Raw genomic sequence first — 21952 nt, 5'->3', positions numbered from 1 at the left:
TAATAGTGCCAGACATGCACACACACATACATGTAATAGTGCCAGACATGCACACACACATACATGTAATAGTGCCAGACATTCACACAAAACATATACAGTTGGCATTGCTGTTATGGTTTCACTTGTCTTTGATGTCCTTTGTTTTCAATGTATTATTTTGTTTAAACATTTTATTGTTGTTTGCTGTTTGTGACATTCCAGACCACCAAATGCACGTTCAGTCTAGTCCACTGGATGGCGCTGTTTACCAACATACCGGTCACTTACTGTCCCAGACTTGAAAACCATGAAACAGCGCCATCTAATAAGAGGAGAAAACAGAGATGATTGGAAAGGTGATACTCCAAGGACCCCAAGTATAGGTACTGTTTTTTATAGACGTTGCCAGGTTAAAACCCTTTTGTGAGTTCCCTCTGGTTCTGTCTCAGCCATTCCTATGGCGAAAATGAATGGGGAAAGATAATGGTTTTGGGAGAAACGCCCGAAAATAAGGTCTGAGGTAAACACAGGCTTAGGAGATCTTATAGGTTTTGTTCTATGAGGTAATATCAGTCAATTAACGTCACCATTATGAATTATGAAGTCAGAAATAGTGGTATATAGTTGGAGGTATGTAATAGTGGTATATAGATGGTGGTATGTAATAGTGGTATATAGATGGTGGTATGTAATAGTGGTATATAGATGGGGGTATGTAATAGTGGTATATAGATGGTGGTATGTAATAGTGGTATATAGATGGTGGTATGTAATAGTGGTATATAGATGGTGGTATGTAATAGTGGTATATAGATGGTGGTATGTAATAGTGGTATATAGATGGTGGTATGTAATAGTGGTATATAGATGGTGGTATGTAATAGTGGTATATAGATGGTGGTATGTAATAGTGGTATATAGATGTTAGATGGTGGTATGTAATAGTGGTATATAGATGGTGGTGTGTAATAGTGGTATATAGATGGTGGTATGTAATAGTGGTATATAGATGGTGGTATGTAATAGTGGTATATAGATGTTAGATGGTGGTATGTAATAGTATATAGTTGGTGGTGTGTTATAGTGGTATATAGATGGTGGTATGTAATAGTGGTATATAGATGGTGGTATGTAATAGTGGTATATAGATGTTAGATGGTGGTATGTAATAGTGGTATATACATGGGGGTATGTAATAGTGGTATATAGATGGTGGTATGTAATAGTGGTATATAGATGGTGGTATGTAATAGTGGTATATAGATGTTAGATGGTGGTATGTAATAGTGGTATATAGTTGGTGGTGTGTTATAGTGGTATATAGATGGTGGTATGTAATAGTGGTATATAGATGGTGGTATGTAATAGTGGTATATAGATGTTAGATGGTGGTATGTAATAGTGGTATATAGTTGGTGGTGTGTTATAGTGGTATATAGATGGTGGTATGTAATAGTGGTATATAGATGGTGGTATGTAATAGTGGTATATAGATGTTAGATGGTGGTATGTAATAGTGGTATATAGTTGGTGGTGTGTTATAGTGGTATATAGATGGTGGTATGTAATAGTGGTATATAGATGGTGGTGTGTAATAGTGGTATATAGATGTTAGATGGTGGTATGTAATAGTGGTATATAGATGGTGGTATGTAATAGTGGTAATATAATAATAATAATATAATATATATGCCATTTAGCGGACGCTTTTATCCAAAGCGACTTACAGTCATGTGTGCATACATTCGTATGGGTGGTCCGGGAATCGAACCCCACTACCCTGGCGTTACAAGCGCCATGCTCTACCAACTGAGCTACAGATGTTAGATGGTGGTGTGTAATAGTGGTATTAGATGGGGTATGTAATAGTGGTATATAGTGGCACACTATTCCGTCTTCAAGAGAAGCGAGAGTTGCACCCCTTCTGAAAAAAACCTACACTGGTCCCTCCGATGTCAACAACTACAGACCAGTATCCCTTCTTTCTTTTCTCTCCAAAACTCTTGAACGTGCCGTCCTTGGCCAGCTCTACCGCTATCTCTCTCTGAATGACCTTCTTGATCCAAATCAGTCAGGTTTCAAGACTAGTCATCAACTGAGACTGCTCTTCTCTGTATCACGGAGGCGCTCCGCACTGCTAAAGCTAACTCTCTCTCCTCCTCTGCTCTCATCCTTCTAGACCTATCGGCTGCCTTCGATACTGTGAACCATCCGATCCTCCTCTCCACCCTCTCCGAGTTGGGCATCTCCGGCGCGGCCCACGCTTAGTTGCGTCCTGCCTGACAGGTCGCTCCTACCAGGTGGCGTGGCGAGAATCTGTCTCCTCACCACGCGCTCTCACCACTGGTGTCCCCCAGGGCTCTGTTCTGGCCCTCTCCTATTCTCGCTATACACCAAGTTACTTGGCTCTGTCATAACCTCACATGGTCTCTCCTATCATTGCTATGCAGGCGACACACAATTAATCTTCTCCTTTCCCCTTCTGATGACCAGGTGGCGAATCGCATCTCTCTGCATGTCTGGCAGACATATCAGTGTGGATGACGGATCACCACCTCAAGCTGAACCTCGGCAAGACGGAGCTGCTCTTCCTCCCGGGGAAGGACTGCCCGTTCCATGATCTCGCCATCACGGTTGACAACTCCATTGTGTCCTCCTCCCAGAGCGCTAAGAACGCTGGCGTGATCCTGGACAACACCCTGTCGTTCTCAACTAACATCAAGGCGGTGGCCCACGTTCCTGTAGGTTCATGCGCTACAACATCCGCAGAAATCTGACCCTGCCTCACACAGGAAGCGGCGCAGGTCCTAATCCAGGCACTTGTCATCTCCCGTCTGAATTACTGCAACTCGCTGTTGGCTGGGCTCCCTGCCTGTGCCATTAAGCCCCTACAACTCATCAGAACGCCGCAGCCCGTCTGGTGTTCAGCCTTCCCAAGTTCTCTCACGTCACCCCGCTCGTCCGCTCTCTCCACTGGCTTCCAGTTGAAGCTTGCATCCTTTACAAGACCATGGTGCTTGCCTACGGAGCTGTGAGGGAACGGCACCTCAGTACCTCCAGGCTCTGATCAGGCCCTACACCCAAACAAGGGCACTGCGTTCATCCACCTCTGGCCTGCTCGCCTCCCTACCACTGAGGAAGTACAGTTCCCGCTCAGCCCAGTCAAAACTGTTCGCTGCTCTGGCCCCCAATGGTGGAACAAACTCCCTCCTGGCCAGGACAGCGGAGTCAATCACCACCTTCCGGAGACACCTGAAACCCCACCTCTTTAAGGAATACCTAGGATAGGATAAGTAATCCTTCTCACCCCCCGTTTTAAGATTTAGATGCACTATTGTAAAGTGACTGTTCCACTGGATCTCATAAGGTAATGCACCAATTTGTAAGTCGCTCTGGATAAGGCGTCTGCTAAAATGACTTAAATGTAAATGTAAATGTAGATGGTGGAATGTAATAGTGGTATATAGATGGTGGTGTGTAATAGTGGTATATAGATGGTGGTATGTAATAGTGGTATATAGATGGGGGTATGTAATAGTGGTATATAGATGGTGGTATGTAATAGTGGTATATAGATGGTGGTATGTAATAGTGGTATATAGATGGTGGTATGTAATAGTGGTATATAGATGGTGGTGTGTAATAGTGGTATATAGATGGTGGTATGTAATAGTGGTATATAGATGGTGGTATGTAATAGTGGTATATAGATGGTGGTATGTAATAGTGGTATATAGATGGTGGTGTGTAATAGTGGTATATAGATGGTGGTGTGTTATAGTGGTATATAGATGGTGGTGTGTAATAGTGGTATATAGATGGTGGTATGTAATAGTGGTATATAGATGGTGGTATGTTATAGTGGTATATAGATGGTGGTGTGTAATAGTGGTATATAGATGGTGGTATGTTATAGTGGTATATAGATGGTGGTATGTAATAGTGGTATATATATGGTGGTGTGTAATAGTGGTATATAGATGGTGGTATATAGATGGTGGTATGTAATCGTGGTATATAGATGGTGGTATGTAATAGTGGTATATAGATGGTGGTATGTAATCGTGGTATATAGATGGTAGTATGTAATAGTGGTATATAGATGGTGGTATATAGATGGTGGTATGTAATAGTGGTATATAGATGTTAGATGGTGGTATGTAATAGTGGTATATAGATGGTGGTATGTTATAGTGGTATATAGATGTTAGATGGTGGTATGTAATAGTGGTATATAGATGGTGGTATGTAATAGTGGTATATAGATGTTAGATGGTGGTGTGTAATAGTGGTATATAGATGGTGGTATGTAATAGTGGTATATAGATGGTGGTATGTAATATTGGTATATAGATGGTGGTATGTAATAGTGGTATATAGATGGTGGTTTGTAATAGTGGTATATAGATGGTGGTGTGTAATAGTGGTATATAGATGGTGGTATGTAATAGTGGTATATAGATGGGGGGTGTAATAGTGGTATATAGATGGTGGTGTGTAATAGTGGTATATAGATGGTGGTATGTAATAGTGGTATATAGATGGTGGTATGTAATAGTGGTATATAGATGGTGGTATGTAATAGTGGTATATAGATGGTGGTATGTAATAGTGGTATATAGATGGTGGTATGTAATAGTGGTATATAGATGGTGGTATGTAATAGTGGTATATAGATGGTGGTATATAGATGGTGGTATGTAATAGTGGTATATAGATGGTGGTATGTAATAGTGGTATATAGATGGGGGTATGTAATAGTGGTATATAGATGGTGGTATGTAATAGTGGTATATAGATGGTGGTGTGTAATAGTGGTATATAGATGGTGGTATGTAATAGTGGTATATAGATGGTGGTTTGTAATAGTGGTATATAGATGGTGGTGTGTAATAGTGGTATATAGATGGTGGTATATAGATAGTGGTGTGTAATAGTGGTATATAATGGTGGTGTGTAATAGTGGTATATAGATGGTGGTATGTAATAGTGGTATATAGATGGTGGTGTGTAATAGTGGTATATAGATGGTGGTATGTAATAGTGGTATATAGATGGTGGTATATAGATGGTGGTATGTAATAGTGGTATATAGATGGTGGTATGTAATAGTGGTATATAGATGGTGGTATATAGATGGTGGTATGTAATAGTGGTATATAGATGGTGGTATGTAATAGTGGTATATAGATGGTGGTATGTAATAGTGGTATATAGATGGTGGTGTGTAATAGTGGTATATAGATGGTGGTATGTAATAGTGGTATATAGATGGTGGTATGTAATAGTGGTATATAGATGGTGGTGTGTAATAGTGGTATATAGATGGTGGTATGTAATAGTGGTATATAGATGGTGGTGTGTAATAGTGGTATATAGATGGGGGTATGTAATAGTGGTATATAGATGGTGGTATGTAATAGTGGTATATAGATGGTGGTATGTAATAGTGGTATATAGATGGTGGTATGTAATAGTGGTATATAGATGGTGGTATGTAATAGTGGTATATAGATGGTGGTATGTAATAGTGGTATATAGATGGTGGTGTGTAATAGTGGTATATAGATGGGGGTATGTAATAGTGGTATATAGATGGTGGTATGTTATAGTGGTATATAGATGGTGTTATGTAATAGTGGTATATAGATGGTGGTATGTAATAGTGGTATATAGATGGTGGTGTGTAATAGTGGTATATAGATGGTGGTGTGTAATAGTGGTATATAGATGGTGGTGTGTAATAGTGGTATATAGATGGTGGTGTGTAATAGTGGTATATAGATGGGGGTATGTAATAGTGGTATATAGTTGGTGGTATTAATAGTGGTATATAGATGGGGGTATGTAATAGTGGTATATAGATGGGGGTGTAATAGTGGTATATAGATGGTGGTGTGTAATAGTGGTATATAGATGGTGGGGTGTAATAGTGGTATATAGATGGTGGTATGTAATAGTGGTATATAGATGGGGGGTGTAATAGTGGTATATAGATGGTGGTATGTAATAGTGGTATATAGATGGGGGTATGTAATAGTGGTATATAGATGGGGGGTGTAATAGTGGTATATAGATGGTGGGGTGTAATAGTGGTATATAGATGGTGGGGTGTAATAGTGGTATATAGATGGTGGTATATAGATGGTGGTATATAGATGGTGGTATGTAATAGTGGTATATAGATGGTGGTATATAGATAGTGGTGTGTAATAGTGGTATATAGATGGTGGTGTGTAATAGTGGTATATAGATGGTGGTATATAGATGGTGGTATGTAATAGTGGTATATAGATGGGGGTATGTAATAGTGGTATATAGATGGTGGTATGTAATAGTGGTATATAGATGGGGTATGTAATAGTGGTATATAGATAGTGGTGTGTAATAGTGGTATATAGATGGCTGTGTGTAATAGTGGTATATAGATGGTGGTATGTAATAGTGATATATAGATGGTGGTATGTAATAGTGGTATATAGATGGGGGTATGTAATAGTGGTATATAGATGGTGGTATATAGATGGTGGTATGTAATAGTGGTATATAGTTGGGGGTATGTAATAGTGGTATATAGATGGTGGTGTGTAATAGTGGTATATAGATGGGGGTATGTAATAGTGGTATATAGATGGTGGTATGTAATAGTGGTATATAGATGGTGGTATGTAATAGTGGTATATAGATGGCGGTATGTAATAGTGGTATATAGATGGTGGTATGTAATAGTGGTATATAGATGGTGGTGTGTAATAGTGGTATATAGATGGTGGTGTGTAATAGTGGTATATAGATGGTGGTATGTAATAGTGGTATATAGATGGTGGTATGTAATAGTGGTATATAGATGGTGGTGTGTAATAGTGGTATATAGATGGTGGTATGTAATAGTGGTATATAGATGGTGGTATGTAATAGTGGTATATAGATGGTGGTATGTAATAGTGGTATATAGATGGTGGTGTGTAATAGTGGTATATAGATGGTGGTATGTAATAGTGGTATATAGATGGTGGTGTGTAATAGTGGTATATAGATGGTGGTATATAGATGGTGGTGTGTAATAGTGGTATATAGATGGTGGTATATAGATGGTGGTATGTAATAGTGGTATATAGATGGTGGTATGTAATAGTGGTATATAGATGGTGGTGTGTAATAGTGGTATATAGATGGTGGTGTGTAATAGTGGTATATAGATGGTGGTGTGTAATAGTGGTATATAGATGGTGGTATGTAATAGTGGTATATAGATGGTGGTATGTAATAGTGGTATATAGATAGGGGTATGTAATAGTGGTTTATAGATGGTGGTATGTAATAGTGGTATATAGATGGTGGTATATAGATGGTGGTGTGTAATAGTGGTATATAGATGGTGGTGTGTAATAGTGGTATATAGATGGTGGTATATAGATGGTGGTATGTAATAGTGGTATATAGATGGTGGTATGTAATAGTGGTATATAGATGGTGGTGTGTAATAGTGGTATATAGATGGTGGTATATAGATGGTGGTATGTAATAGTGGTATATAGATGGTGGTGTGTAATAGTGGTATATAGATGGTGGTGTGTAATAGTGGTATATAGATGGTGGTGTGTAATAGTGGTATATAGATGGTGGTATGTAATAGTGGTATATAGATGGTGGTATGTAATAGTGGTATATAGATGGTGGTGTGTAATAGTGGTATATAGATGGTGGTATGTAATAGTGGTATATAGATGGTGGTATGTAATAGTGGTATATAGATGGTGGTGTGTAATAGTGGTATATAGATGGTGGTGTGTAATAGTGGTATATAGATGGTGGTGTGTAATAGTGGTATGTAGATGGGGGTATGTAATAGTGGTATATAGATGGTGGTATATAGATGGTGGTATATAGATGGTGGTATGTAATAGTGGTATATAGATAGGGGTATGTAATAGTGGTTTATAGATGGTGGTATGTAATAGTGGTATATAGATAGGGGTATGTAATAGTGGTATATAGATGGTGGTATGTAATAGTGGTATATAGATGGTGGTATGTAATAGTGGTATATAGATGGTGGTGTGTAATAGTGGTATATAGATGGTGGTATGTAATAGTGGTATATAGATGGTGGTGTGTAATAGTGGTATATAGATGGGGGTATGTAATAGTGGTTTATAGATGGTGGTTTGTAATAGTGGTATATAGATGGTGGTATGTAATAGTGGTATATAGATGGTGGTATGTAATAGTGGTATATAGATGGTGGTGTGTAATAGTGGTATATAGATGGGGGTATGTAATACTGGTTTATAGATGGTGGTTTGTAATAGTGGTATATAGATGGTGGTATGTAATAGTGGTATATAGATGGTGGTATGTAATAGTGGTATATAGATAGGGGTATGTAATAGTGGTTTTATAGATGGTGGTATGTCTCTGCATGTCTGGCAGACATATCAGTGTGGATGACGGATCACCACCTCAAGCTGAACCTCAGCAAGACGGAGCTCCTCTTCCTCCCGGGAAAGGACTGCCCGTTCCATGATCTCGCCATCACGGTTGACAACTCCATTGTGTCCTCCTCCCAGAGCGCTAAGAACCTTGGCGTGATCCTGGACAACACACTGACGTTCTCAACTAACATCAAGGCGGTGTCCCGTTCCTGTAGGTTCATGCTCTACAACATCCGCAGAGTACGGCCTCACACAGGAAGCGGCGCAGGTCCTAATCATGGGTCTTGATTACTGCAACTCGCTGTTGGCTGGGCTCCCTGCCTGTGCCATTAAACCCCTACAACTCATCCAGAACGCCGCAGCCCGTCTGGTGTTCAACCTTCCCAAGTTCTCTCAGTCACCCCGCTCCTCCGCTCTCCCACTGGCTTCCAGTTGGTCGCATCCGCTACAAGACCATGGTGCTCGCCTACGGAGCTGTGAGGGGAACGGCACCTCAGTACCTCCAGGCTCTGATCAGGCCCTACACCCAAACAAGGGCACTGCGTTCATCCACCTCTGGCCTGCTCGCCTCCCTACCACTGAGGAAGTACAGTTCCCGCTCAGCCCAGTCAAAACTGTTCGCTGCTCTGGCCCCCAATGGTGGAACAAACTCCCTCAGACGCCAGGACAGCGGGGAGTCCAATCACCACCTTCCGGAGACACCTGAAACCCCACCTCTTCAAGGAATACCTAGGATAGGGTAAGTAAGGGTAGGTAATCCTTCTCCCCCAACAAGATTTAGATGCAAGTGGCTGTTCCACTGGTTGTCATAAGGTGTATGCACCAATTTGTAAGTCGCTCTGGACAAGAGCGTCTGCTAAATGACTTAAATGTAAATGTAAATGTATGTAATAGTGGTATATAGATAGGGGTATGTAATAGTGGTATATAGATGGTGGTATGTAATAGTGGTATATAGATGGTGGTATGTAATAGTGGTATATAGATGGTGGTGTGTAATAGTGGTATATAGATGGTGGTATGTAATAGTGGTATATAGATGGTGGTGTGTAATAGTGGTATATAGATGGGGGTATGTAATAGTGGTTTATAGATGGTGGTTTGTAATAGTGGTATATAGATGGTGGTATGTAATAGTGGTATATAGATGGTGGTGTGTAATAGTGGTATATAGATGGTGGTATGTAATAGTGGTATATAGATGGTGGTGTGTAATAGTGGTATATAGATGGTGGTATATAGATGGTGGTATGTAATAGTGGTATATAGATGGTGGTATGTAATAGTGGTATATAGATGGTGGTATGTAATAGTGGTATATAGATGGTGGTATGTAATAGTGGTATATAGATGGTGGTGTGTAATAGTGGTATATAGATGTTTGTTGGTGGTATGTATGACAAAGTACCACACAGCACAGTAGGTTGACACAGTACCACACAGCACAGTAGATGGACACAGTACCACATAGCACAGTAGGTGGTCACAGTACCACACAGCACAGTAGGTGGACACAATACCACACAGCACAGTAGATGGTCACAGTACCACACAGCACAGCAGGTGGTCACAGTACCACACAGCACAGTAGATGGACACAGTACCACATAGCACAGTAGATGGTCACAGTACCACACAGCACAGTAGGTGGACACAGTACCACACAGCACAGTAGGTTGACACAGTACCACACAGCACAGTAGGTTGACACAGTACCACACAGCACAGTAGGTGGACACAGTACCACACAGCACAGTAGGTTGACACAGTACCACACAGCACAGTAGATGGTCACAGTACCACACAGCACAGTAGGTGGACACAGTACCACACAGCACAGTAGGTTGACACAGTACCACACAGCACAGTAGGTGGACACAGTACCACACAGCACAGTAGGTTGACACAGTACCACACAGCACAGTAGGTGGACACAGTACCACACAGCACAGTAGGTGGACACAGTACCACACAGCACAGTAGGTGGACACAGTACCACACACAGCACAGTAGATGGACACAGTACCACACAGCACAGTAGGTGGACACAGTACCACACAGCACAGTAGGTGGACACAGTACCACACAGCACAGTAGGTGGACACAGTACCACACAGCACAGTAGGTGGACACAGTACCACACAGCACAGTAGGTGGACACAGTACCACACAGCACAGTAGGTGGACACAGTACCACACAGCACAGTAGGTGGACACAGTACCACACAGCACAGTAGGTGGACACAGTACCACACAGCACAGTAGGTGGACACAGTACCACACAGCACAGTAGGTGGACACAGTACCACACAGCACAGTAGATGGCGGCATGCACAAACAAAACGTGATACCGAAGAAGAAGAAGAAGAAGAAGAAGAAGCAGCAGCTCTTGTAAAGATGTTTATGACTAACCCAAGATAGACCACAGCCTGTCGTTTCCAATGGGGAAAAATTTGTCACAGTGGGCAGGCCATGCAAGGAAGGGGCAGAGCCAAGAACGAGGCAACGAGATCCTATTTGCTCGTTCTTTTTCATACATTTGCATATTTCCGTTAGGGAACGCCTACTCTGTGAATGCGCGTGTGTGCAAAATCTCAATTAGCCCATGGGCTCCTTCGAAACAACGCAAATGTTTTTTTAAATGTTGGCAAAGGGTAAGGTCTACAAAACTTAGTCCACTCTGTTCGTAACAGATTGAAGTTTTGGGAACAGAAAACTGTATTGATAATCAATTGTTTCATCGATGAGAACATTTGCAGAATTTCGGCCAAAATCCATCTCTTTCCATCTTCTCCCACTACCGGCCACTGTGCTTCCCCTCACTACCATATTTGGTAGTGAGAGGAAACCCCCAAGCGGATGCTTCACATTTATACATCCGGTGAAATATCCGTCTCGTTATATTTGTGGCTCTGCGAAAGGCAAGAACGATGAATACTCTGCATCTGTAGAGACGCATCACCCTAAATACTGTACGGACAATGCAGAAACCAGTTTGACCATAAATCAGCTTTGCTAAAAACGCCCAATCAGGAAAAAGCTAAACCCGGAAGTAATTTATCCAGCTGTTGGTGTGTGTCTGAGAGAGAAACATAGAGAGAGGAACACAGAGAGAGGAGATGGTGGTTGTTTGTGTCTTTCTTTGGGATGAAAATAATACACCGTATAAAAATGTAACCGAAGACATAAATCCACGTCTGGTCTCGAACAAGGAACATTGTGGTAAGAAGCGACAGGTAACGTTAAGTTAGTTTGGCCAGTGAGCTTAGCTATGCTAACAGTGTTGTCATAGATACAAACATCTTATAAATATATTTTTGTTATTGTTATTGGCAGTGTTGTCATAGATACAAACATCTTATAAACATCTTTTTGGTATTGTTATTGGCAGTGTTGTCATAGATAGAAACATTAGGGCAAAATAAACAACCGGTGTAACATGTTGTCAATGTTAACTAACGTTAATCACGACTCGTGAAGACTGAAGACTTTCTTATTTGTTTGAATGATTTGCTGTAGTTACTAATTGTAGCTGGGCTTAGCTACTGTATTTGACCATTTTAATCCGTTTAGACACCCGCTGTTGTGTGTCTGTCGCTCAAACAGATTCGGCGAATGTTGTTGTGGGGAATAATCCTGTTTCACACCACGAGTTACTTACTAGTCACGTCAGCTACTAAAGAAACAATGAATAAATATTCCTCAGAAAGTAGTGATCAAATGAATTGCTAGTAGATCAGATATGACCGGTGTTCTTCTCGTAACACAGTAAAACCAAAGAGACGATGTGGACTGGATCAGAACAATGTGGCATCTGTGAGTAGTCAGTGACAGGTTATGACTATCAGAGCATGTAAGAAGCCTGCTAGTCTATAGGCTATTTTAAAGAGTATATGGGTGTGACCCGTAGCCAGGCTTTTCTAGACAACATACCAGACCCGACTATTAGGAGATGAGTGAGTTTCCTCAACTGCAGAGGAAGTTGGAGCTTGACTGAATGATACCCGATACTACAGCCACACGGTTGTGCTGTTTCTCCACTCTTTGTTGTGTGGACAGCTGCACCGAGACACGACAGCATCCTAAAAGGCTCCCCATTCCCTTTTATAGTGTCATTTGGGACGCACACTATGTTATTCAGCAGCTGATTGCGACTCTTGGCGTCTAAATGCTCAGACTAGTTAACATTAAACCTGGCCTGGACCACATTATACACAAATTACACATTTGGCCTTTGGGCTCAAGTAGTTTAATGTGTTTGTACATCCAGACAGGGGTGTGGGAGAAAGCTACATGGCCACATGTGTGTTTGTGTCCCCATCAGGGAAATATGCTGTTGTGGAAGGGATGTGTGCAGAGATCTGGGTTGCATCTGTGGGAATACACACGCACGCACGCACACACACACACACACACACACACACACACGCACGCACACACACACACACGCACGCACGTGCACACTGCCACGCCACACGCACACGCACGCACGCGCTCGTGGTCAACATGGTGCGCTGCACGCACGGGCCTGGATGAGGTCTGGTAGCCAACCATGTTCCCCCTGCTCCACGCACAACACAGCAGACCAGAGGAGAGGAGTAGACAGACAGTAGAACGCAATGTCATTGTGAAGCACTGTGACGTGAGCACATATGGTTAGTGTGTTGTGGAGATGCTATTAGACCTAGCAAATACACTAGCACTAGTTCTACACACCACACACACAGACACACACACACACACACACACACACACACACACACACACACACACACACACACACACACACACACACACACACACACACACACACACACACACACACACACACACACACACACACACACACACACACACACACACACACACACACACACACACACACACACACACACACACACACACACACACACACACACACACGACACTCCACCACCTCACATTGCTGACACACTTCCGTGGCTCGTGGTCTAACATGGTGCGTGTCTGCACAGGTATTTGGGCCTGGATGAGGTCTTGTAGCCAACCATGTTCCCCTGCTCCACCACAACACAGCAGACCAGAGGAGAGGAGTAGACAGACAGTAGAATTCAATGTCATTGTGAAGAGGACACTGTGAGGTGAGTTACATATGGTTAGTGTGTTGTGGAGATGGCTATTAGACCTAGTTTAAATACTACTAGTTCTACACACCATACAGACAGAGGCTAGGGCTTCCTGTAGGCTGGGGCTTCCTGTAGGCTAGGGCTTCCTGTAGGCTAGGGCTTCCTGTAGGCTAGGGCTTCCTGTAGGCTGGGGCTTCCTGTAGGCCAGGGCTTCCTGTAGGCTAGGGCTTCCTGTAGGCTAGGGCTTCCTGTAGGCTAGGGCCTCTGGTGTCTGTCTACTACAGTTATGTAGGGGGTAACCTGTAGCCCAGGTCTGGTGTCTGTCTACTACAGTTATGTAGGGGGTAACCTGTAGCCCAGGTCTGGTGTCTGTCTACTACAGTTATGTAGGGGGTAACCTGTAGCCCAGGTCTGGTGTCTGTCTACTACAGTGATGTAGGGGGTAACCTGTAGCCCAGGTCTGGTGTCTGTCTACTACAGTTATGTAGGGGGGAACCTGTAGCCCAGGTCTGGTGTCTGTCTACTACAGTTATGTAGGGGGTAACCTGTAGCCCAGGTCTGGTGTCTGTCTACTACAGTGATGTAGGGGGTAACCTGTAGCCCAGGTCTGGTGTCTGTCTACTACAGTTATGTAGGGGGTAACCTGTAGCCCAGGTCTGGTGTCTGTCTACTACAGTTATGTAGGGGGTAACCTGTAGCCCAGGTCTGGTGTCTGTCTACTACAGTTATGTAGGGGGTAACCTGTAGCCCAGGTCTGGTGTCTGTCTACTACAGTGATGTAGGGGGTAACCTGTAGCCCAGGTCTGGTGTCTGTCTACTACAGTTATGTAGGGGGTAACCTGTAGCCCAGGTCTGGTGTCTGTCTACTACAGTGATTTAGGGGGTAACCTGTAGCCCAGGTCTGGTGTCTGTCTACTACAGTTCTGTAGGGGGTAACCTGTAGCCCAGGTCTGGTGTCTGTCTACTACAGTGATGTAGGGGGTAACCTGTAGCCCAGGTCTGGTGTCTGTCTACTACAGTTCTGTAGGGGGTAACCTGTAGCCCAGGTCTGGTGTCTGTCTACTACAGTTCTGTAGGGGGTAACCTGTAGCCCAGGTCTGGTGTCTGTCTACTACAGTGATGTAGGGGGTAACCTGTAGCCCAGGTCTGGTGTCTGTCTACTACAGTGATGTAGGGGGTAACCTGTAGCCCAGGTCTGGTGTCTGTCTACTACAGTGATGTAGGGGGTAACCTGTAGCCCAGGTCTGGTGTCTGTCTACTACAGTGATGTAGGGGGTAACCTGTAGCCCAGGTCTGGTGTCTGTCTACTACAGTGATGTAGGGGGTAACCTGTAGCCCAGGTCTGGTGTCTGTCTACTACAGTGATGTAGGGGGTAACCTGCAGCCCAGGTCTGTCTACTACAGTGATGTAGGGGGTAACCTGTAGCCCAGGTCTGGTGTCTGTCTACTACAGTGATGTAGGGGGTAACCTGTAGCCCAGGTCTGGTGTCTGTCTACTACAGTGATGTAGGGGGTAACCTGCAGCCCAGGTCTGGTGTCTGTCTACTACAGTGATGTAGGGGGTAACCTGTAGCCCAGGTCTGGTGTCTGTCTACTACAGTGATGTAGGGGGTAACCTGTAGCCCAGGTCTGGTGTCTGTCTACTACAGTGATGTAGGGGGTAACCTGTAGCCCAGGTCTGTCTACTACAGTGATGTAGGGGGTAACCTGTAGCCCAGGTCTGTCTACTACAGTGATGTAGGGGGTAACCTGTAGCCCAGGTCTGGTGTCTGTCTACTACAGTGATGTAGGGGGTAACCTGTAGCCCAGGTCTGGTGTCTGTCTACTACAGTGATGTAGGGGGTAACCTGTAGCCCAGGTCTGGTGTCTGTCTACTACAGTTATGTAGGGGGTAACCTGTAGCCCAGGTCTGGTGTCTGTCTACTACAGTTATGTAGGGGGTAACCTGTAGCCCAGGTCTGGTGTCTGTCTACTACAGTTATGTAGGGGGTAACCTGTAGCCCAGGATATTTGGTGTTGGTATATATCAGGATCCCCATTAGCCACTGCGAAAGCATCAGTTACTCTTCCAAGGATCCACATGAAACATGACATGATGCAAAGTACGGAGCATTATTAGTCGAGGACTGAAATACATACATCTAAAACATCACACAGTCTACATGTTAGCACACACACACAATATCTAGCTAGGTCTAATACATAACACAGTGTAAATATGTATGAAATGGGACTGTGAAGAGACCTTATGTGCAGTAAGGTGTTCTTTTATCTGGTTGTATTTGGTACCCTGAGTTCCCTGGGTTACCAGAGAGTTCCATGTAGTCATGGCTCGATTTAATACGGGGTGTTTCCCCGGCCTCTGTTCTGGACCCGGGGACTGTGAAGAGACCTCTGGTTGAATGTCTTGTACCGATGAGTGTCTGAACTGTGAAGAGACCTCTGGTTGAATGTCTTGTACCGATGAGTGTCTGAACTGTGAAGAGACCTCTGGTTGAATGTCTTGTACCTGATGAGTGTCTGAACTGTGAAGAGACCTCTGGTTGAATGTCTTGTACCGATGAGTGTCTGAACTGTGAAGAGACCTCTGGTTGAATGTCTTGTACCTGATGAGTGTCTGAACTGTGAAGAGACCTCTGGTTGAATGTCTTGTACCCGATGAGTGTCTGAACTGTGAAGAGACCTCTGGTTGAATGTCTTGTACTGATGAGTGTCTGAACTGTGAAGAGACCTCTGGTTGAATGTCTTGTACCGATGAGTGTCTGAACTGTGAAGAGACCTCTGGTTGAATGTCTTGTACCCGATGAGTGTCTGAACTGTGAAGATACCTCTGGTTGAATGTCTTGTACCGATGAGTGTCTGAACTGTGAAGAGACCTCTGGTTGAATGTCTTGTACCCGATGAGTGTCTGAACTGTGAAGAGACCTCTGGTTGAATGTCTTGTACCTGATGAGTGTCTGAACTGTGAAGAGACCTCTGGTTGAATGTCTTGTACCTGATGAGTGTCTGAACTGTGAAGAGACCTCTGGTTGAATGTCTTGTACCCGATGAGTGTCTGAACTGTGAAGAGACCTCTGGTTGAATGTCTTGTACCTGATGAGTGTCTGAACTGTGAAGAGACCTCTGGTTGAATATCTTGTACCCGATGAGTGTCTGAACTGTGAAGAGACCTCTGGTTGAATGTCTTGTACCTGATGAGTGTTTGAACTGTGAAGAGACCTCTGGTTGAATGTCTTGTACCTGATGAGTGTCTGAACTGTGAAGAGACCTCTGGTTGAATATCTTGTACCCGATGAGTGTCTGAACTGTGAAGAGACCTCTGGTTGAATGTCTTGTACCCGATGAGTGTCTGAACTGTGAAGAGACCTCTGGTTGAATGTCTTGTACCTGATGAGTGTCTGAACTGTGAAGAGACCTCTGGTTGAATATCTTGTACCCGATGAGTGTCTGAACTGTGAAGAGACCTCTGGTTGAATGTCTTGTACCTGATGAGTGTTTGAACTGTGAAGAGACCTCTGGTTGAATGTCTTGTACCTGATGAGTGTCTGAACTGTGAAGAGACCTCTGGTTGAATGTCTTGTACCGATGAGTGTCTGAACTGTGTGTCAACTGCTTGAACAGGGAGTTTAGTACCTTCGACACCTCGCACAAAGACCAATTAGTGATGTCTACATTTTAGTCATTAAGCAGACGCTCTTATCCAGACTGACTTACCAAATTATCTGTACTAGGGGCGATGCTCGGACGAGGTCAGATACCTAGGCTGTACTAGGGGCGATGCTCTGACGAGGTCAGATACCTAGGCTGTACTAGGGGTGGTCCTCTGACGAGGTCAGATACCTAGGCTGTACTAGGGGCGATGCTCTGACAAGGTCAGATACCTAGGCTGTACTAGGGGTGATGCTCTGAGGTCAGATACCTAGGCTGTACTAGGGGTGATGCTCTGAGGTCAGATACCTAGGCTGTACTAGGGGTGATGCTCTGAGGTCAGATACCTAGGCTGTACTAGGGGTGATGCTCTGAGGTCAGATACCTAGGCTGTACTAGGGGTGATGCTCTGAGGTCAGATACCTAGGCTGTACTCGGGGTGATGCTCTGAGGTCAGATACCTAGGCTGTACTAGGAGTGATGCTCTGAGGTCAGATACCTAAGCTGTACTAGGGGTGATGCTCTGAGGTCAGATACCTAAGCTGTACTAGGGGCGATGCTCTGAGGTCAGATACCTAGGCTGTACTAGGGGCGATGCTCTGAGGTCAGATACCTAGGCTGTACTAGGGGCGATGCTCTGACGAGGTCAGATACCTAGGCTGTACTAGGGGCGATGCTCTGACGAGGTCAGATACCTAGGCTGTACTAGGGGCGATGTTCTGACAAGGTCAGATACCTAGGCTGTACTAGAGGTGATGCTCTGAGGTCAGATACCTAGGCTGTACTAGGGGCGATGCTCTGAGGTCAGATACCTAGGCTGTACTAGGAGTGGTCCTCTGACGAGGTCAGATACCTAGGCTGTACTCGGGGCGATGCTCTGAGGTCAGATACCTAGGCTGTACTAGGGGCGATGCTCTGAGGTCAGATACCTAGGCTGTACTAGGGGCGATGCTCTGAGGAGGTGCTGGTCAGTGGAACCAGACAGCAGGTGCTGGTCAGCGGAACCAGACAGCAGGTGCTGGTCAGTGGAACCAGGCAGCAGGCGCTGGTCAGCAGAACCAGACAGCAGGTGCTGGTCAGCAGAACCAGACAGCAGGTGCTGGTCAGCAGAACCAGACAGCAGGTGCTGGTCAGCTGAACCAGGCAGCAGGTGCTGGTCAGCGGAACCAGGCAGCAGGCGCTGGTCAGCGGAACCAGACAGCAGGCGCTGGTCAGCGGAACCAGACAGCAGGCGCTGGTCAGCGGAACCAGGCAGCAGGCGCTGGTCAGTGGAACCAGGCAGCAGGCGCTGGTCAGTGGAACCAGGCAGCAGGCGCTGGTCAGCAGAACCAGGCAGCAGGCGCTGGTCAGTGGAACCAGGCAGCAGGCGCTGGTCAGTGGAACCAGGCAGCAGGTGCTGGTCAGCAGAACCAGGCAGTAAGCAGGCGCTGGTCAGCAGAACCAGACAGTAAGCAGGCGCTGGTCAGTGGAACCAGACAGTAAGCAGGCGCTGGTCAGCAGAACCAGGCAGTAAGCAGGCGCTGGTCAGCGGAACCAGGCAGTAAGCAGGCGCTGGTCAGTGGAACCAGGCAGCAGACAGTAAGCAGGCGCTGGTCAGCAGAACCAGACACCAGGCAGTAAGCAGGCGCTGGTCAGCAGAACCAGGTAGCAGACAGTAAGCAGGCGCTGGTCAGCAGAACCAGACAGTAGACAGTAAGCAGGCGCTGGTCAGCAGAACCAGGCAGCAGACAGTAAGCAGGCGCTGGTCAGCAGAACCAGGCAGCAGGCGCTGGTCAGTGGAACCAGGCAGCAGACAGTAAGCAGGCGCTGGTCAGCAGAACCAGGCAGCAGGCGCTGGTCAGTGGAACCAGGCAGCAGACAGTAAGCAGGCGCTGGTCAGCAGAACCAGGCAGCAGACAGTAAGCAGGCGCTGGTCAGCAGAACCAGGCACCAGACAGTAAGCAGGCGCTGGTCAGCAGAACCAGACAGTAAGCAGGCGCTGGTCAGCAGAACCAGGCAGCAGACAGTAAGCAGGCGCTGGTCAGCAGAACCAGACAGTAAGCAGGCGCTGGTCAGTGGAACCAGGCAGCAGACAGTAAGCAGGCGCTGGTCAGCAGAACCAGACAGTAAGCAGGCGCTGGTCAGTGGAACCAGGCAGTAAGCAGGCGCTGGTCAGCAGAACCAGGCAATAAGCAGGCGCTGGTCAGCAGAACCAGGCAGTAAGCAGGCACTGGTCAGTGGAACCAGGCAGCAGACAGTAAGCAGGCGCTGGTCAGCAGAACCAGGCAGCAGGGCTCTAACTGGGCCCTGTGCTTTGTGAGTTGAGAGTTCAAGGTTGACTCACCTCTGGGTGTATGACCGATGTTTGAGGGGAGACCGAGAGAAGCTTCAGAATGATTTATTCAAAGATTCTACCACATTCAGTCCAAATAAAGTCCAATAGTTTGCCTGTGGTCCTGTCGTTAATGGACTTGACAGCACCACAAGGGTGGAACACTATTTTGTGGAGCTGTGAAATAGACTTTTGGTAAATGACTATTTCTGATGCCTCTTTTCTCTCCGTCTCTGTCCTCCCCTTCCTTCCAGTGCAGGATGCAGTCTTCAGGCCACCGGCAGCGCGACACAGAGCAGCACCAACCCCTGCTGTCAGCTGACGATGACCCTGAGGCTGGGGCTGGTCCTCTGTGTCCTCCGGCTGACCAGGACGGCCTGTGGTTCATCCAGGACGCCTGTGGTATAGTCTGTGGTGTGGTGACCTGGTTGTTGGTCCTCTACGCTGACTTTGTGGTCAATCTGGTGATGCTGCTGCCAAACAAGAGCTTGTGGTACTCCGTGATCAACGGAGCGCTGTTTAACTTCCTGGTCGTCATGGCGCTGGCCTCGCATCTACGGGCCATGCTGTCAGACCCGGTGAGACGTTGGAGGGGGTGGGGAGGGAGCAGACGGAAGGGGAGGAAGGAGAGACGAGACCAGGGGGGAGGAAGGAGAGACAAGACCGGGGGAGGAAGGTGAGACAAGACCAGGGGGAGGAAGGTGAGAGACAAGACCAGGGGGAGGGAGGGTGAGACAAGACCAGGGGGGAGGAAGGTGAGAGACAAGACCGGGGGAGGAAGGAGAGACAAGACAGGAGGAGGGAGGAAGGAGAGACAAGACCGGGGGGAGGAAGGAGAGACAAGACCGGGGGGAGGAAGGAGAGACAAGACCGGGGGGGGAGGAAGGAGAGACAAGACAGGAGGGAGGAAGGAAGGAGAGACAAGACCGGAGGGAGGAAGGAGAGACAAGACCGGAGGGAGGAAGGAGAGACAAGACCGGGGGAGGAAGGAGAGACAAGACCGGAGGGAGGAAGGAGAGACAAGACCGGGGGAGGAAGGAGAGACAAGACAGGAGGGAGGAAGGAGAGACAAGACATGGGGAGGAAGGTGAGAGACAAGACCGGGGGAGGAAGGAGAGACAAGACCGGGGGGAGGAAGGAGAGACAAGACCAGGGGGAGGAAGGAGAGACAAGACAGGAGGCGGGAGGAAGGAGAGGCAAGACCAGGGGGAGGAAGGAGAGACAAGACCAGGGGGAGGAAGGAGAGACAAGACCAGGGGGGAGGAAGGAGAGACAAGACCGGGGGCGGGAGGAAGGAGAGGCAAGACAGGAGGAGGGAGGAAGGAGAGGCAAGACAGGAGGGAGGAAGGAGAGACAAGACCGGGGGAGGAAGGAGAGACAAGACCGGGGGGAGGAAGGAGAGACAAGACCAGGGGGAGGAAGGAGAGACAAGACCGGGGGGAGGAAGGAGAGACAAGACCAGGGGGAGGAAGGAGAGACAAGACAGGAGGAGGGAGGAAGGAGAGACCAGGGGGAGGAAGGAGAGACAAGACCGGGGGGAGGAAGGAGAGACAAGACCGGGGGGAGGAAGGAGAGACAAGACAGGGGGGAGGAAGGAGAGACAAGACCAGGGGGAGGAAGGAGAGACAAGACAGGAGGAGGGAGGAAGGAGAGACCAGGGGGAGGAAGGAGAGACAAGACCGGGGGAGGAAGGAGAGACAAGACCGGAGGCGGGAGGAAGGAGAGGCAAGACAGGAGGGAGGAAGGAGAGACAAGACCAGGGGGAGGAAGGAGAGACAAGACCGGGGGGAGGAAGGAGAGACAAGACCAGGGGGGGGAAGGAGAGACAAGACCAGGGGGAGGAAGGAGAGACAAGACCGGGGGAGGAAGGAGAGACAAGACCGGGGGGAGGAAGGAGAGACAAGACCAGGGGGGAGGAAGGAGAGACAAGACCGGGGGAGGAAGGAGAGACAAGACCGGAGGCGGGAGGAAGGAGAGACAAGACAGGAGGGAGGAAGGAGAGACAAGACAGGAGGCGGGAGGAAGGAGAGACAAGACCAGGGGGAGGAAGGAGAGACAAGACCAGGGGGAGGAAGGAGAGACAAGACCAGGGGGAGGAAGGAGAGAGACAAGACCAGGGGGAGGAAGGAGAGACAAGACAGGAGGGAGGAAGGAGAGACAAGACCGGGGGAGGAAGGAGAGAGACAAGACAGGGGGAGGAAGGAGAGACAAGACAGGAGGGGGAGGAAGGAGAGACAAGACAGGAGGCGGGAGGAAGGAGAGACAAGACCGGGGGGAGGAAGGAGAGACAAGACCGGGGGGAGGAAGGAGAGACAAGACCGGGGGGAGGAAGGAGAGACAAGACCAGGGGGAGGAAGGAGAGACAAGACCGGGGGAGGAAGGAGAGACAAGACCAGGGGAGGAAGGAGAGAGACAAGACCAGGGGGAGGAAGTAGAGACAAGACCGGGGGAGGCAGGAGAGACCAGGCGGG

At 46.7% G+C, this 21952-nt stretch overlaps 1 pseudogene; it reads left to right on the top strand.

The window, feature by feature from the left end:
• Nucleotides 1–11333: 11333 nt before the first annotated feature.
• LOC127918525 (palmitoyltransferase ZDHHC7-like) overlaps nt 11334–21952 on the top strand; it is a 36877-nt pseudogene continuing 26258 nt past the window's right edge.

Source organism: Oncorhynchus keta, unplaced genomic scaffold (genome assembly GCF_023373465.1).
Source record: "Oncorhynchus keta strain PuntledgeMale-10-30-2019 unplaced genomic scaffold, Oket_V2 Un_contig_14420_pilon_pilon, whole genome shotgun sequence".
NCBI classification, from domain to species: Eukaryota; Metazoa; Chordata; class Actinopteri; order Salmoniformes; family Salmonidae; genus Oncorhynchus; species Oncorhynchus keta.
This window is presented reverse-complemented; position numbering and strand designations above follow the sequence as displayed.